This window comes from Ambystoma mexicanum, chromosome 2p (genome assembly GCF_040938575.1).
Source record: "Ambystoma mexicanum isolate Mex_15411 chromosome 2p, UKY_AmexF1_1, whole genome shotgun sequence".
Lineage (NCBI taxonomy): Eukaryota > Metazoa > Chordata > Amphibia > Caudata > Ambystomatidae > Ambystoma > Ambystoma mexicanum.
Window position 1 is genome coordinate 1,380,332,213 of NC_090923.1, and position 16,251 is coordinate 1,380,348,463.

The 16,251-nt window shown below is 44.8% G+C and overlaps 1 protein-coding gene across 1 annotated transcript in view; it reads left to right on the forward strand.

The window, feature by feature from the left end:
• Nucleotides 1-11,844: 11,844 nt before the first annotated feature.
• LOC138567515 (lipopolysaccharide-induced tumor necrosis factor-alpha factor homolog) overlaps nucleotides 11,845-16,251 on the forward strand; it is a 302,792-nt gene continuing 298,385 nt past the window's right edge. The window contains exon 1 of the mRNA XM_069645785.1: nucleotides 11,845-11,983. The gene's annotated coding sequence lies outside the window, so the exon portion shown is untranslated. The remainder of the gene's footprint in view (nucleotides 11,984-16,251) is intronic.

The window sequence follows — 16,251 nt, forward strand, 5'->3', positions numbered from 1 at the left end:
TCCCTATCGTGTATACCTCCAGACAGACCCTCACCGACAGCCTCTTTGTCGTTCATTTGCCAGACCTATGGACTCTACATATGGTCTCTGTGCTCGCTCCCATTAATGGTGACACCCAGTGGGAGGCTCTCCTGGCCCCCTTCCACTCCTCTAAGATCATCATTAATGTTTACCTAAATGGCACTGTCTTGGTCTAACTTTCTTTCCTATCCTGCTGTCCCTTCTTTCTCTTCTCCAGCTTCCTTGCCTCCTTCCTCTGCCACCTCTCTGGTGCCTTCATCCTCCTCCTTGGCTACCTTACCATCTCCTCATTCCTCCTCTGCCCACCCTGGGGTTCTCGAAGTCTTTCAAGGGTGGAAACCTTCTCCACATTGCCACTCTAAACTCTCGATCAGCTGTCAAACACTCCTCTGACATCTGCCGTCTCCTGGAAGAATTCAACCTTGATGTTCTCGATATTACCGAGACAAGGTTCATGGCTAGATCTGTCACAACTTTTGACAGTCTCCTCCCTGATGGCTACAAGATCCTCTTCGCGCCCAGATCCAGCCGTCCCGGTGGGGGTGTAGCCTTGATATTCCCAGAGTGGATCCCTGCCTACATCATTCCTATGCAGGCCTACTCTTCCTTTGAATGCATGGTCTGCGGGCTCCCTCTCTCTCCTGGCCGCTCTCTCACTGTGGCTGCTATCTACTGGCCACCTGGTCAGGTAACCTCCTTCTTCTCTGAGTGGGCAGACCTCTCCTCCTTCCTCCTGGCCTCGACCACTCAACTCCTCCTCCTCGGAGACGTCTACATCCACTGGGATGTTTCCTGTCCCTCCTTTGGACTCTTTCGTAACCTCTGAGACTCTCTTTCTCTCTCTATTCTTCCCTCTGGCCTCACTCACTCTGCAGGACACACCCTGGATGTTCTGATCTCCTCAGACCTTCCCCTTTCGAACCCTTTCACCACTTCTCTCTCCTGGAGTGACCACTTTCTCCTCTCTTCTCATCTCTCTCTACCCCTCAAGCCGAGCCAAGCCCTATACTCCCACCCACCATCTCAGTCATCTGACCCATGAAGCGTGTGTCAGTTGAGGCGTTCGCCGCAACTTGCTCTCCCCCTCCTGCACCTCTGGCTGACTCACATCCTGACACAGCCCTCTCCAACCTCCATTTGTCTATCTCTGACACTCTTGATGTACATGCCAATGCCATGAGGATCCGCTTGAAGCCCAAAGCCAAGTGCAACTCTTGGTACGAATCAGACATTATCTCCCTTAAACGCAAGTGTAGGGTGGCTGAGAGGAAATGGCTGGCATCTTGTGCATCTATTTCTGACAAACTGACCTGCCGCCTGCTCCAAAGGCAGTACCGACTCTCTGGCCACACTAAGAAAAGAGCTCACATCCAAGCCCATGTCTCTGCGGAATCGAACAACTCGGCCAAACTCTTTAAAATCTGCAATGAGCTGGCCAATCCTGCTGCAGTCTCTACCTCTCCTGTCCCCTCCCAGGCCCATTGCACGGCCTTGGCTTCACATTTTATCTCAAAAACCCAGGACATCCTGTCCACCCTCTCTTCCTCTCCTCCTTCCTCCTTTACTTTCTCCTCTACCTCTGGACTTCCTGCGGCCACCTCTCCACCTCCCTTCTCTTCCTTTCCTTTGTTCACCCTGATGCGGTTTCTTGACAAGTCTGACCTATAAAAGTCTTGTCAAAACAGGTTCTTCTCTGTTCATCCAAAACCATCAAGGACCACATTGACGCCCTCGCTCCAGCCTTGGCAGACTTTTGCAACCACTCTTTCACCACTGGAACCTTGCCTTCCCCCCTGAAGCACGCTCTTGTGCACCCTCTTCTCAAGAAACCCTCAGCCGACCCATCCAGTCCGGCTAACTATCTCCCAATCTCCATTACTCCTTTCCTGTGCAAACTCTTGGAAAAGCTGGTCATCTCCCAGCTTAATCTTCACACTGAATCTGTTGGTTTTCTGCATGACACTCAATCTGGCTTCAGAGCAGCCAGAAGAACGAAACTGCTCTCCTGAACATCCGTGAAGACCTGCTCTCTATCCCTGATGTGAACCACCCCTCTGTTCTCCTCATACTCAATCTCACTTTTGCTTTTGATATGGTCAACCATGCCATCCTGTTCAACTAGCTCCATGATAACCTGGGTATCACTGATCAGTCCCTGGCCTGGCTGATCTCTTTGCTCTCTGACCGACCCTCCCAGGTCCAACTTGGGTCCTTCCTCTCCTCTACTCTTCTCTCTACCTGTGGTGTACCCCAGGTGTCTAATCTTTCTCCCTGGCTGCTCAACCAATTCCTGGCAACTCTTGCCCACCACATAGTTGCACTCTGCTCTAATTTTCAGTGCTATGTCGATGACACTCACCTCGCTTTCAGCTCCCCTCAGCCACCTATTCACCCTCTCTCTTCCCGGATTGTCTGTCACCAATGATCTCTGCCTCAATGCCAGTAAGACAGAGAGCCTCCTCATTGGCTCACCTGCACTTTCCTTTCCTGTCACTCTGTAGCCGCCCACTCTGGGCCCTCTTCCTGCTCCCACCTGTGAGGCTAGGTACCTTGTGGTCATCTTCGACTCCACACTCTCCTTCTCTTCTCACATCTCTGACATCTCTAAGAAGTCAAACTACCAGCTGCACCTCATCAGAGGTATTCTTCCTTTCCTCACCTTCCCCTACAAGCTCACTGTCTTCAGAGCTCTGGTTCTCTCTAGGCTGGACTACTGCAACAGCCTCTTTCTAAATCTACCTGCCTCTACTCTCTCTCGTCCTCTGCAATTCATCTAGGACAGGACTGTAAGACCCGTCCTTGGCCTCAAGCCCAGGGATCATATCTCTCCAGCCCTGAAATCCCTCCATTGGCTCCCAGTGGCAGCAAGGATCAAGTTCAAGGCCCTCTGCATTGTCCACAAGGCCTTCTGGGGCCTGGGACCGCAATACCTCTAACTCTCAATTCTGAAATATCTTCCTACTTAGGCTCTTCGCTCCTCCACCTCCAACACCTTAAGGGTCAGTCGCTTCTCCAAGCAGCGAGTTGGTGGCAGATCTCTTTCTTTGGCTGGCGTCTCCCTCTGGAACAGCCTCGCTGCCTCTCTGAAACTTGAGCAGAACCATCTCTGGTTACCGAACCACCTCAAGACCCTCTTCTTTGCTTCTGCCTTCTCTCTTCTTCTACCCTGCTAATCTCCTGTCTGATACTGCACTGGTAACCTGACTACCGTCTGAACTCGGGCCCAGGTCGCTGCCCATCCAGTTGCACACCCGCACTGCCTCCTGGCATCCCCTGCCCATGCTGTGGTGTACATTGAGACGTAGAACTATTGCTATCAGAAAAGCCTAAATCAAAGTATCATTGTGACGGTCTGAACTGTTGCAAGAGGAATAAAGAGGTGAACTCTCCCTGGAGCAGGGTATTCCTTTTCTGATTCTCAGGGAGCAAAGGGGGGGAGTCAGTCAGGCGTTCTTCGCTCCTGAGAGTGGTAAAATCAGTGGCAAAGCTGGAGAACACTGAGCTGTGGTGGGGTTTTGTCGTTTTAATAAGGCAACCCCGATAATTAATTTCTTCAGGCTAATTCAATTCTTTGTACTGGTGATCTGAATACATGCATGCATCGATATAATATTTTTTTGTAGTATATGAATTTAATTATTTAGCATATTTGCACATTAAAATGGAAGGCTGAGGGGTCAGACCCTCCCGTGCAGCTACAAACAACATTTCTAGGATTCTCTAACCAATTACAGATGTTAACCTTCTGAACATGGAGATCAAGGGTCTATCACATGAAATAGATGATATAGAGTGCATTGATGACAAAGGAAAGTAGGGGGGAGAACCAGAAAGGTAAAGCGAGCAAGCAATTAAGGGAGTTAAAGAACCACATAAAATGATTAACTCGAATTGCACAGTTGCAGTGGTTGACTTGGACCTAATAGACTTTTGCGATCCTGAACCAGTGCTGCAAACTAAACCCCCAATTAGGAGGGAAAGATGAATCATGTAGGATAGGTTGACGCCTTTTGAAGTAGTACAAATAGCGGGCCAAGAAGGGGCGGAAAAACTACAATTTCTCTATTATTAACAATACAATCACTCTGGGAGATAAAGATGCCATTATAGTAGAAGTCTGCTGTCAAGATAATGCTTCAACTAAGGCAACTCACCCAGTAAATACAAGTTATCCCGGTCAACTGGTAGTGACCAAATTGAGGCTATGTGTGGGACCATAGGGGAGAACCGGAGAGAGCCAGATTGAGGACCCAGTGGCCCTTGAGTAGCGCCAGTAATAGCACTGTCCGATCACTGCGGGCCTCTACAGGACTCAACGCCCTTGAGGAAATTACCCACTCCACGCAAGAGCAGAGGGAGTGGCGAGACGGCCCCCAAGCAGGGGAAAGTCGGTAAAAGGAAAACTGTACACAAGGGGAAAGGGAAATCGGCCCCACATGGAAATTTAACAAACTTAGGCCAGACCGGGACACAAACAGTAGGAACCCAGACAGTAAGCATGAGTAAACCTAGTGGGCCCTTAGGAGATAACAGTCCTGTAACTTGAAATTAATGGCCAAAGAAATGATAGCAGAGATAGAGGAAATTATTGTCCCCAAAATAGAGAAAGGGCTGAAAGAGGCAATGGGGGAAATTAAGGAAATCAAAAGTAAAGTGGCAGATATGGGTCCCACGAAGGGAGAAAAGACCAGCTGTATGTGTACCATAGCTAGTCATAAATACATTCCCTGAGGGCAAATGAATGCACAGCAGACTCGACCATTAAGTACTCAATCAAATAAGAGCAGGGCAGAGTCCAACCCATGGAGTGGGCAGCCCCTCACTACCATGCATACAATTTGCAAGGACGGCCTTATCCTGGCACAAGGGGCCAATGGAGTATGGGCCCCTCAAATAAAAACGAGGAAAGAAAAGTAAACATAGGGCCTCCACTAACAGGCCAGAACACTATAGCAGTGCATAAACGTCCAGATTGCGCCCCCATGGGGGATGTCTTGAATAAGCCAATAAGGGATCTGTGCCCATCCATAGTTATGACCAATATCCCACGTCTGAATAACAGAATGTTTGAGGACCAAGAGAGCCTCATAAATAAATGTACCCACTGGATACGGCACACCAAAGGTTGCCTTTCAATAATAAGAAGCAACATAGTATCCTGTCGCAAGGGAGACATCCCCAACTCCCAATTTGACTACATCAAGGTGTTCCTACGATCATGGGCCCAAGCAGAAGGACTTCTGAGTATAGACCTCAGGGTTTACCCATTAAGTTAAACTAAAGTAGTCCTAAAATCACCAGAATACGTATCCATGACAATGGAGAGGGGCAACGCTGGAAACCGGATGAATAATTTTCCAACTGAAGGCACAAAATCGAGGGAAAGAGAAGCAACCGTCCAACAGTATTTATATATTTTGTTGTTATTGTTCATTTATAACATGCTTCATACCAACGAGTGGCTTCTAAGCTCAAGATTGGGATTCTAACATGTGTTGTGCCGCATTGTCTTGCTTCCAAGAGAAACGTGTTGCCCCTGAGCTATCCTTCCTCCCCTAGCAATATGAGCAATATGGCGACACAGAGGAGGTAGATTGACTGGGAGATGGGGTTGGCCTACAGGGGGCGGGGGCATAAACCATGCTATCCTGGAACATAGCTGGACTGTATAGATGAATGGATGATGAGAATTGTTGCACCTTTGTGAAGGACTTTAATGTAATTGTACTCCAGGAAACGTGGGCTACTGAAGCTGTTCCCTTTCACGGGTACCAAACCTTTCAGGTCCCCGCAAGAAAAGGTCTAAAGGGAGGGCCCAGCAGCAGTTTGATAACCTGGGTAGATGTCAGCTTGGGGTGGAGGGTGGCAGAAAAGCTCACAGGCTCTGAATATCTACAATACGCGTCTATTCTGACATCTGAAGAAGAACAAATAGATCAGTAATATATATATAGCAGGTCCTCCTGCGAATTAGGAATGGCAAGGTTAACCTGTCTCAAAGTGAGCATTAATTTAGACTGTAGGGAAGGAAAATCAAATAAACTAACAGTGATTGTAAGAGACTTCAATCTCCGGATAGAACCACCAGGAACATTGGAAGGTCTTTGGGAGGACCAGGACTGTGCCTGGGATAGCCCGGATTTGATCGCAGGTTCTCCAGCGAGAACTCATCCCCTGGCATTAGAAACTGCCTGTCTATTGTTTAACTTAAATTTAAGAGCCTGCAATGGATGCTTCCCAAAAGACCAACCGGCTAAACAGACTTTCCATGGTCACAATGGGTCGTCCCTTATAGACTATATCCTTATTGCTGGAGTTGAGTGGGTCAGGGTAGACGACTTTGAGATCAAGATAAGACCTGAGAGTGATCATTCCCCCTTAAAAGTGCAAATCAATGTTATCTGGTGCGTGAACATAGAATGTTAAGGCCCAGGACAAGCCCCAAATGTTGACATTTGAATGACATGCATGCAAATCGGTTAAATGGGTCAAAGTGATTGAACGAGATAACAAACCAGATTTATATTCAGCCATAATCCATAACCTAGAAGCCATCTTTGACCCAGAGACCACTGAAATGTTAATATTGAAAATATATGACAACCTTAATGAGAATGTATTACCATTTATCTCAACTACTAAGGGAAATATTAAAAAGAAATCCCTTTCTAAAATTGGGTGGTATGATGAGGAGTTTAGGGAAGCAAAAAAAGAAATGATGGGCTGTGTAAATGCCAAGGAGGGAGTAGATAAAAGTAATTTGTGATGGGCCCAGGCACAATATGAGAGAATAGTGCGTATTAAAAAAGTATGAATTTGTGCATGCAAAGTGGAGATCCATGTTTGAAGCCCTCCAAAGTAAAAATGTACGTGCTATTTTGGCAATTGGTAACAGACATGGAATTGATGGGCGATCAAACAATGAATTGCTGTATTGGCGCTGAAGAGTGGCAACAACATTTTGAACGTTTATACAGAGGCATGGGCGACGAAGTAGTTCAGCCCACAAGTAGCATCGGGGTGAGCCACTCAGTGTCGTTTGTCTGTCTATTACCTTAGCTGATGTGGAGGAAGCTCTCAAAACACAGAAGGACGGAAAGGCTACAGGGCCTGACCTCATCCGAGCTTTTTGTTTAAGGATGACGCGCAAATTTGGGCACCTGTCTTGTGCAAGGCTTTTAATGTCATTTTAGGGCAGGTTGCAATCACAGACTCATGGCGTAAGGCCACAATAACCCCCCTGTATAAAAAAGGAGGAATGGCGATCTGTGTGCAAAATGTAACGAGCTGAATTTGAATTTGAACATAGAAAAATCAAAGGTGATGGTTTATAAACCACGGTTTGCAGAAACCAGACCCATGGTGCTGACGATGGATGAGGCACAACTAGAATTAGTTAAAACTTTGATTACCTAGGGATCCGTTTTCAAGATCGTGGAGGCTGGGTTGATCAGGTTAGCCGATCGGTCTCTATACTAGAAAAACTTGGGGGGTCGATCCAAGTCTTTCGAGCAAGACACGGTTGTGGGGCTATTTCCCCTCTTCTAGACTTATATGGAAAACAGCCTGTCCCCGCAGTTTTATAAGGGGACGAAATATGGGGGTATACCAGCCTTTCAAAACTAACAACAGGTGAGCATAATGGCTCATGTTACCAAAGAGCGCACTCTCTGCATTGGTAGCTTTACAATTAGAGATAACCCTGGTGGGGGCTCTGGGGTCACTTAGCCCTGTGCTATTATGGTTGAGATTATAGAACCAAGAAGGGCTGGAAAAATATAGCTAGGCACTATGCCACTTGATGCTGATGGATGGAGGAAAATCAATTGATTGGCTCATCCACATTAAAAAGACTCTCCAAGGCGCTGGCGAAGGTGACCTTTGGGATAACCCCCAAAACCAGCCGAGGGGAAGAAGGAAATCTGTTAGAAATGGAGTGACCCAAATGGTAAGGGATCATTTGATAGATGCTATGAAGCTGAAACAAGGGCCCGCATACATAGAACTCTGCTCACTAGCCGGAAAGTCATATCTAGATTTTATCACACCACCATATGAAAAATCTCTATATAGCCAAGTGAGACTGGGAATTCTCCCTGTAGCAGCCTTCACACAATCTTGGAATGGATCTGTATGGGACAAATGTGTAATGTGTGGGCCAGCAAGAGAATCAATGGTGCATTTTATCCTAATTCGTATAAAACAAAGCACTTGAGAAGTAGGTATTTGAAGTCTATTTTTAATGATGTAGGAATTAGGGGTATCCAATCAGCCATAACGTTCCTACAGCAGAGTTTGCACACCCATGTTATTTTTGCAATGGCCCAATTTACCTATAGATCCTGGTTGTTAAGGAAGAAACTGCTAAATTCAAATGCTCACGGAATGTAAAACTCCTAGTGAAATCCGTACGAGGCTGCGAGCAAGGTTCTCCTCTGCTATTTCGCTTTTACTGTTTGGTTTTAGAAAAATAGCTCAAATATGAATTTTTATGATTATGACTTTTATATGGAAACATGTTCTTTTTTTCTCACTAACTTTTTACCCACTGTTTAGTCTTGGAAATACAGTTCATATATGAATTTTATTGACTGTAATATACTCTCTATTATTTTTCATTTATTAATATATGGATGTGTGTTAGGTATTGACTTGAAGATTTTTATATTGAATAAAAGTATGCTGACTGACTATTCACCCGAGGATTTCTCCCATCATTTAGAAAATAGAGAATACTAAATACCAAATTTAGATCATACAAATACACATTCTAGTACTTGACATATTATAAAACATTTCATACATTTTTGCAATGACACACTTTAAAATTCATCTATAAGGCCACTATTCTAAAAATCAGAATAAAACCTATTAAAGCATGTTAATTCATTATCAAAATTATTTAAGACATACAAACTAAGAACATCTCCAACTATCTCAATAATTTACTACATTGTTTGTCAGATACTGATCTAGGGCATACGACCTAAGAACAGGTCCGACTGTCTCAGTTGCCTACATTGTGTATCTTCAGACTTTGAAGTAATTGTTCGCCTTGATCAACAACCATTTGTAATTCTTTGAAGATTGTTATTAAGCACCTTACAAAAGCCAATGCAAGGGCAACATGAGGACCCGTAATTAATCTGTTCCACAAACTCGGCGGTATGACTGCTGATGTTGAATGTACAAATGGTCCCAATAGTCTTTTCCTTAAAGAAACAATTTCTGAACATTCAATGATAATGTGAAAAGTTTCTCTTGACAATCAGTTTTCCAAAGTCTGCATTTTCGAAGTGCTTTAGGAATTTCCAGTCTCCAGTCTCTGACCTATCACCTCCAATGTTGGGAGACAATTTAGTCAGAACCTTAAATACCATTGACGATATTGCTGCGAGGGAAACGTATCAAGATAAAATCCAGTGTCTTTTGTTGGTATGAACAAATTCCACTTTTTATGTATAGTTTTAGCCCGTCAAGATCATCAATGTCGGTTATCCTATCCCAGCATTTAATTTGTTTTTCTTAACCCACTGAGAATCAGTATACCTATCATTGTAACAAAGCTAACACACAGAGAAACGTACCTATTGCATAGAAATCAATGATATCCTTGATGGCTTTTGGCCTGGAATTAATTATCTCCTTGGTGGATTTAGGCCTGCAATCAATGATCTTCTTGATGGCCTTAGACCTGGAATCAATGATCTCCTTGATGGCTTTAGGCCTGGAATGAATGACCTCATTGATGGATTTAGGACTGGAAGAGACACTGGGCCTCATTGTGAGGTTGGCAGTAATCTGCCGGTGCTACCTGTGGGTTGCCGCCGACCTCGTAACAACATTCCTGCCGCTTGATATCCCGGTGCCACCGGGACATTACAAGTCGCAGCAGCCCGGGATGTCATGCAGCGGGAACTGTAAGTCCGAATTCCCTTGGGAATGGGGACACGGAAGCAGTGGCACCATTGATTCCGTGAGAAACATGCCTGCGTGGGCCGATACTCGTGGCAGGTCAGACATGCCGGGAGATCCGGCCCCTGCAAGCATTCTCGTAGTCTGGCGGTTTGGAAAGGGTGCTGTACCCTGCTACGGGCACCCTTACTTCCGGACCGCCAGACTTAGAATGAGGCCCACTGTGAAAGTTTGCTCTGAGTCTTTAAGAACCTCAGGATGTTGGTTGATAGGGCTGGAGTCAGCACACTGTTCCTTTTCGGTTTCAATGTGGCGTTCTCCACTGCCAATCACAGTATATCATTTTTGTAATTCTGGAATCTCTGGCTCAGCCCGGGACTGACTAGCCAACTCGCGTTCTGGTAGAACTGGAGCATTTCTCTCAGATGACATGGTCCCTCCTACCTACAGGGTATGATAGGGAACCGCCCTGTCATCCACCCTATTTAATGCCTATCTGGGCAGATCGGCATCTCTCATTCACACCTTTGGATTCTCCCTTCATAGTAATTTGAACACTCTGAACACCCTTTAACTAAATGGACTACTCCTAGTGGTTGGATGTATACAAGCTTTTTGAAATCAAATCCTTAGAATGCAGAGGTTCTAAGAGCACGACAAGCTGTGGGCAGCAGAGAAAACCTTTGGCTTCCAACCTTGCCCCAAACATGCCCCCACTGTGACAAACCTGGGAATCCTTTTTGCAGGACTTGGTAGCCATCATTACCCTTCTGTAAAATGTGGATGCTTTTCATCTGAGATCATTGAGGAAGCTCTTAACGTACTTAGATTAGAGTCAAAGAACCCAGGCCATTGCAGCCCTGGTGTTAAACTATGTAAATAGTGTTTATTTGTGCTTACCGCACAGCTGATAGACTCACTACGACACCTCGAGAAGTTGGCAGTCAAGTTCCTCTGCCAAGTCTCTCGATGTGGACACAGTTCTCTTGCCCGGTGTTAACTGCATTGGCCTCCAATCAGGAAATGTATTTATTTATTTGTTTATATTTATTTTGTGTTTATGTTTTAATTAATTACCTCCGCTTAAACTAAAAGTCTGCCCATGTCATTTGGTTCCCAAAGCGTTCTCTCCCCGAGTGGTTTCAATCTGGAATGCTCTGCCCCTTCCAATGTATAATATCTGGAAGAACCAAACTTTCAGGGCAAAGCTTAAAACATGGCTTCCCCATCCATAATATAATGTATTTCCCTGGGCCTCGGAAGATAGGCACTTTAGTATCAGTGGGACACATCAGCAGCGTTAATGTGCTTTATAAATGAAATTAATGTTAACAGGTGGTAGAAGGTTCAAGAGGTGAGGACAGGGAGAGAGGTAAAAGCCACAAGTATGAGAATGATGAAGCGTGGCAGAAAGGGAGAGAAGAACACAGCAAGGGGACAGAGACAGGCACAGTGGGAAGAGAGGGTTCACACTAAGGAATGTATCTGGCTATAAAGTCTACAGAGAGAAGCCACATGGTGGCATTGATCGATACTGCGGACAAAGATGGACATATGGGGTTGGCGAGATGGGTATAGTGGGAAGAGCGATGGGCACAGCACAACAGACGTGGCTTCAGGAGGCATGCAAAAGTCCTGGATAGCTCCATGGGTAGTCTCATTGACGATTTTTCAAATCTCCAAATGCATTGTAGAAAATAGCTGTTGCCCTCTGAATGCAAAAACTTTAGCTTCCCTTACAGGCGTAACACTGATAATGCTGGAAGACAGCTGCCATGGATCTCTGATGGTGACATCAGCCCTTGATGTTTTTCCAAGTCTTGGAAAGCCGGCCAAGCTCGTTCTGCAGCCTCCTCCTCTAGCCTGGATTTGAATGTTATTCTGTAATGGGCTGGGTGGGGAGTTTCTGCAGGCACTGCGCTGCCTGCTACTGCTTGAGAACTTCCCTTTGGAGGACATTGCGTCTTACAGGCAGTCATCGGCCGGGAGCGATCGGCTGAGCGTAAAGCAAGGAACCGCCTTTCGGGACCCTTGTGAGAAACAACAGGTATGACAAAATTGTATCGATGATTATAATTCTGAGATAAAAATGCTTACACAAAATTAGAGATGAATTAGAAATTATGATGAAAGCATTGCAGTATTACAGTGAACACCTTTCCTCTGCCAATGGGATTGATCACAGATTTTCCAAAGCTCATCACATCCATGTCGTAGCTCAGTTTTTTTATTGTTTCTTCTAGTGTGTTGAGGTTTTATACCATGTGCTGGTGTCACCATGTATTTCTTTACTTATGCCAGGTATGCCTCTTGTGATTATTAGAGAGAGAGATTACACAAGGGGGGGTGCAATTGGTCGTTCTTGAAGTGATTACACAAGAACCTTTCTCAAAACCTCAGCAATGTCTGAGTATTTCCAAAGGAGCAGCAGCCTTTTCTGTTTGATTGATCCAGCTATGAGTCGAGTCCACCTTTGTTTTTAAAGTGTTTTGTAGGTGAAATGACGAGCCGGGACTTAGAGGTTGGATGTACATCGAGTGAAATAAACCACCACCTCAACTCCAGAGAATGTAATCAATTTCTCAGTTCAGTAGAAATTACTCAGCTATCATTGTGGAGTGCCCTCTTTTTTTGTAACTCCTTGATTTGATGCTGTTCTGTGGTTGCTCCAGGTTAACTGGAAATTGAGTGATTGCTTGCACTGTTTTCAGGAATATTTTAAATGTTTTATTCTTCTTAAATTGATGTGCAGTTCGCTGCTGCCTGTGAGGAATGTCTCTGTCAATAGTTGAGGAAGTAAATAAACAGGTCTTTTTTAGATGTCCCATGGCTGACTCACAAAGGATATTGAAGACCAAAAATTCAGTATCTATAACCTGATCCGATTTGACTGTCCCTCTGCGTCTCCTTAAGGATTGAAGAGACGTTTTTGTCTGATTGCTACGGTATTTGCAGACGTTTCTCTTTAGAGGTTTGAAACTATCCTGCTGACGCTAACTCCGAGATTTATTTGGAAGCGCAAAATATTTGGCAACTAGATTTAAGGCTGCAGATCAGCCATAGGCTCTCAATTGTGTTGCATTTTATTTTGATTTTTTCTTTGGCATAAACCAGTGTCCTACAGACAACTGAGTACTAAGCAATGGTGATGGCACTGAAATGCCTTATATGTTTGAAACGGTAAGCCTGAAGTGCGTGTCTGGTGTGGCGTGCAGGTCAATGGGCATTTTGTCAAATGCACAGCGATACATTTTTGGAGAATAACTAGAGTACATTCTTGCTTTCGTTGAGTAAGTGTAATCCCATAAACCGGTTTCTTAACTGCTGGTGGACAGTGATTTTCTGATAGCAGAAGTTTTCCTGAATTCAACTGATTTAGTTAATCTTTTATAAAGAACGTAACACCGGAAACCAGTCTCTAAGCATGCACATGACCGCGTGTTGCTCTGTGTAGCCTTGCTTCCAAGGCAGACTCGTTGACCCTGAGCTATCTTCCCGGCCTTGAAGCTGATGCATTTAATTTTCGTGAAATTAGGACTTGGGGGAAGAGTGCACAAGATGATTAGGGCGGGGGTGTTATTTTTCGAGCAGGTGATGGGTTAATTTCTTTGTGCCCCATTATTGGTAGATTCCAGTATGAATTATATAGGCAATGCTTCTGGAACTATGCGCAGAATGAAAAAGGGGAACTGTCCATACATGTGAAACAGGTATTCAGCATGTTTTATGAATGTGTTCTTATGGGTGAGGAAATTGTGCTAAACTGGGTGTCATGGGACTGCAATCTGTGGTTCTCCAGATGGTCTGGACTACGACTCCCACAATCCCTCAGCATTGACTGTGTCCAGCATGGTCCATCAGTGTTGTGGTCCCAAACATCTGGAGAACCAAAGGATGCAGACCACCGCTGTAGGGAGCTATAATTATGATGGTGTTGTTTAAGTGAGAGATCTGTGAGCCTGGAGACATTTTTGGAAAGAGTATAAGAAATCCTGTCTTTGGAGGTAACATTTTATAAGCCTTGAGGTCATTGAAGTCATAGTAGGTTTTATATAGGGCTGGAAGCGCTGAATGTGCATATTAAAAATGTTCCCTCGTATAGTTGGGTGTCATATGTTAACTTATGGATCGTGGCATCAGTTAGAATTTGCAGCAGCGCAGGTCCTCCCACTTGTAGACTGAATAACCCGCCTGACATGATCCATCAAAAAAGCCAAGGAAGAAGGATGAAAGTGGTAGGAGGTAACTTTGGTTGCACAATACATTGTGCAATTGTCAGTGTGCTCCAGTGAAGACCTATGTATTGCCCAATTTCTCTTTTGGATCAGCTTCAAAGTCCTCTCCCTGCCGTCACAGAATATCAATGCGTTGCTGCTTGGAACTTGAATGTTATCGATAGATAATATGACCAGCCTCCTGAATCAAAAAAAAAATGTCAAGGCTTTGCCTGTGCATCCACTCATTGAATGTCTTCCTTGGTCTGCATCAGTCATTGTAAATGATTAATGAGATTTTACCTGAGAGTCCCAGGCTACCGTAGCTTTTCTGATTGTCTTTGGCCTTCAGTGGAAAAGACTGTTACAGCCTCGTCCTGTTCCCCCCGCCATTCTCTCCAGGCACTCAGACAGAAATAATACACAGGAAATCAGAAGTAGAGAGAAATGGGCTTTAATGCAAAACACACCAGTGCATGGGAGGGCTGGTTACTGCTCCCCTTACCCTCCAGGCCTGACTCATCGGCATATACAAACAGAGTGGCTAAATCCATTCTCCACCCATATAACAGCACGTATAACGTACATCCGGTCCATTTCGGAGAAACGGAGGAAGCAGTATCCTGCAGTAGCAAAGTGCACTGTCAGATCTGCGAGGCTGGCATCACGCACTCCACAGCTCAGATCAGATCTGCGACCTCGCTTGGCATGGGTGTTCAGCTGGAGGCCAGTCTCATTGCATCCGATGTGCCTCAAAGAAACCAAAAAAAATAAAAATTGCAGTACCAGAGTTGGTAACAAAGACCTGCACATGGCATTTGAAGTCTTCAGTGGAACATTGGCAGAGTTTCCGCTGCCCAGTTCTGAAAATATGAGTTTGAATAAAATAGACCCTTTGCTGAGGATGTTCATCCTCCTGCTGGAACACGATGGGTTGCCTTACCAGCTAAACGCCTGCCAAATCAGTGTGTAATCTGCGATTGACTCAAGGTGGCCAAATAAGTACAAGCACAGATCCGGCCATTCTCCATGAGTATTATACGCAACTGTTTCAAGGAACATGTGCAACCTTATGCTCAATGTAAGAATGTCTGCAAATGCTTGCATATGTTTTGGCTGACTAAAAAAGCTTGTACACATTTGCGCACAGACTCAGAGGCTGCTTGATACCAGCAATGCATTAATGGTGGCAATTAAACAATTTTGATGGTAGCCATTTTTAAAAATACAGAATGGTGTGGTAGAGTTTAACCTGAAGTGCGAAACTTGTCCTTCTTGCCAACATTGAGATATAGAAATATCAACATTCATTAGAAGCCAAATAATCTTTGGCGCTTCATCTTAGAATCATGAAGGGCAATTGTGACCTTTCGATATATTTTGCTGTTCAATGCACTGTGTAGGCTGGAGCTAAAGTGCATGGTCACGGCTAGCATACAAACAACACTGTGGTGCATGACAGACACTACTCTAGAATTTGACTGTGGGCTATTACAAGTGACAGTAGAAGGCTGTGTTCACCAATAAGGTGTATTGAGAACGCACTCATTTCTAGACAGTTTAACCGCAGAGCATTGTTTCTTAAAGAATAAGGTTGCTATTCAATTGTATAAGTCTAAATGGTTACTATCAATTTCTAAAATGCTTCTCTTCTTTTCTGGTAGAGATCATTTTCAAATATGACCCTCTAGGTTGAACTCAACCACACGGTTCCGAGTGAGAATAGTCCATCTCTTGAACTTTGATAATTTGGCTAGTGTAACGCTGCACACATACTACACCTCCATGCACACACAGACAATCTTACCTGCCGGTCCTTTTTGGGAATATTCTGTTCCAGTTGCACTCTAAAGACTTGTCAGTCTTGTTTTTGACACTGTCAATCGCATCCAAAAAGGTTAGTAAATATTTAAACAGTCCCCCAGTGAGCATAGGTGTCCCTACAGGGGGATAAAGGGAGGGAATTGCCCCCCATATTTACTGCTCCCATCCCTAATTGCTGGCCTGGCCTGCCCCCCACCCCTCCGGCAAAGAACTCTTGCCTGGAGTTTTAAAGTTGCTCATTTTGCCCAGCCGTCATTCGCACGTTGGCAGGCTCTAT